General features: G+C 47.2%; 1 pseudogene; it reads right to left on the bottom strand.

The window, feature by feature from the left end:
• Positions 1-1,303: 1,303 nt before the first annotated feature.
• On the bottom strand, positions 1,304-2,139 carry LOC136354163 (uncharacterized; annotated as a pseudogene).
• Positions 2,140-2,413: the final 274 nt, after the last annotated feature.

The following is a 2,413-nucleotide window of genomic DNA, read 5'->3' as shown; positions in this document are numbered from 1 at the left end:
ACTATTTCGAGTTTCTCTAGTTTTGATTGGATGAAACAGGTTATTTTGAATGGACTATATGAAGAACACCATATGGAAAAACCGAGGACGGTTTTCCGTGAAGAAGGGGAGGATGATGTGACCATGGCTACTACGGATACATCCGTTGCTCACATCATGGATGAACAACAAGATATCAAGTTCGAGTCCTCCAAGTGCCAAAATCCAATTCGGCCACCTGCTACACTGCTGACTTCAAACGGCCGCCGAAGCTCCATACGACCTCCGTTTTCAGCCCGTGAGTACTTGATGGAAAGCTCTCGGAGTCCTCTTTCCAATGCATCAAGCCTCATTGCCAAATTCCATCTCAGTCGGCAGCAACTGAAGAAACAAGGTGCTGTGACACCTGTAATGGGCCTATGGGCTTGTAACCTCATTTGGGACCCCGGCCCAGGTGGGGCCCATGTGGGGTGCGCCCCAAGCTGGTGGAGCACGACCCTAGGCACCCCTAGGTCGTCCTCCCACCCCTATATATAGCTAGCTACCCCTTCAGGGTTTCTTGGGTTTTGTTAGATTAAAGTTTAGCCATTGCTACTTGCTTGCAGCGCGCGTGTCGGCTAGACCGTCCGTCTACTTGTTCTTAGGAACCCCAACTTATCATTTGTATTAAATTCCTATTTGCAATATCAGATTGCTTTTATCTTGTTCTTGCTTGTTTCTTCGATTTGCTTGCAGGAATAGGGTTGATCTGCACCGGCAAGATCAGCAACCCACGGAGAGGTGTATCGATCGCTAAGGCGCAACACAACGTCTCGTACGGTTGTAGTCGGATCGTCAACGTTTCTCCCAAATCGTAGTTATCACAACTCACCGAAAGATCGGGCCAACAACAGCCTTGAGTGTCGAGAGGAACTCAGGGTTCATCAGGTTTGCCGGTGTTGGCTCTCCGGTGAGATTTTATGTGGAATTGGATGAAGAGCCGATGAATGGAATCAAGGATTTGCCAGCCATTGGTGAGTTAGAGATGATGGAGCAAGGGAATTGGGTTGAGATAGTGAGAAGGGTTGCAAAATGTTGGAGAGAGGAGAAAGAATAGGGGCTCTAGTTCTGGTACGACTGATCTACCTCCGAACTCGCATCTAAAACAGATTCAGGACAAGCAGGGGAGACTACCGTTCAAAAATGGGGCTGAACGGGCGCCGCCCTGGTTCGGCCGAACCCTAGTGGGTCCGGTAGGCCAACAAAATTTTCCTGGGCCCACTAAAACCTATTCTAAGTACAAAAACGACAACTATACAGGGTTTTAAGCATGCATTAGATGAGATCACCATGGTTCATAATCGATTAATTCAATGACATCCACTTCTTCATCTAGAATTTCATTTGGCTCAAGGAAAATCTTTAGGCGTTGATCGTTTACCTTAAATATGTTACCTGATTCGTCGCTGAGTGTGATTGCCCCGTGCGAAGAGGTGTCGATGACGTCAAACGGTCCTTCCCATTTGCTGCGCAGTTTTCCGTGGCCGAAAACTTAACCCTAGAGTTGAACATCAGTACTTTGTCTCTTGGCTTGCATTTCTTGATTTTTATCCTTTTGTCATGCCAACGCTTCATCCTTTCTTTATATGAGTATGCTCTATGCTCAAGTTCTACGGGTAGTCGACATGACTTCTCGTAGACTATCTGATATGGGGACATTCCAATGGGTGTCTTGTATGCTGTCCGGTATGCCCACAGTGCGTCCGGCAATCTATCCTTCCATCCTGTTCCCATTTTGTTGACCATCTTTTGCAGAATATTCTTGATTTGTTTGTTCGATGTTTCTGCTTGACCACTGGTCTATGGATGGTAAGGAGTGGCCACATTGTGTTTGGCTCCCATCTCTTGTAGGAGGTCTCAGAAGGTTTTGTCAATGAAGTGAGAGCCTCCGTCACTTACGACCATCCTGGGGGTACCAAATCTTGGGAAGATGATTTATGTGAACATCTTCTTAGCATGCCTCGCATCTGCGGCGCTGCACGGCATAGCCTCAACCCACTTGGAGACATAGTCGACTGCCACCAGAATGTACTCGCAGTTGCGAGACTTAGGGAAAGGTCCCATGAAGTCTATACCCCAAACATCGATTATCTCGACTTGCAAATTGTATGTAAGGGGCATTGCATCGTGAGCAGTGATTCCTCCTTCCCTCTGGCAGCTTGTGCATCTTCTGACGAATTCTTTTCAATCTTCGTACATTGTTGGCAAGAAGAAACCACTTTGCCAAATCTTGGCCTGGGTGCGGAATGCACCGTAATGGCCACCATAGGGTGAGGCATGGCATCGTTCTATGATCTTAAGTCCTTCTTCAGTTGGCACACATCTTCGTAGTAAGCCATCGGAGTAGACCCGATATAGGTATGGCTCATCCCATATATGATGGTGACTTTCATAC

Source organism: Oryza sativa, chromosome 11 (assembly GCF_034140825.1).
Source record: "Oryza sativa Japonica Group chromosome 11, ASM3414082v1".
In the NCBI taxonomy this organism is placed as follows: Eukaryota; Viridiplantae; Streptophyta; class Magnoliopsida; order Poales; family Poaceae; genus Oryza; species Oryza sativa.
Note: the sequence above shows the minus strand (reverse complement) of the source record. Positions and strands in the feature narration are given on the sequence as shown.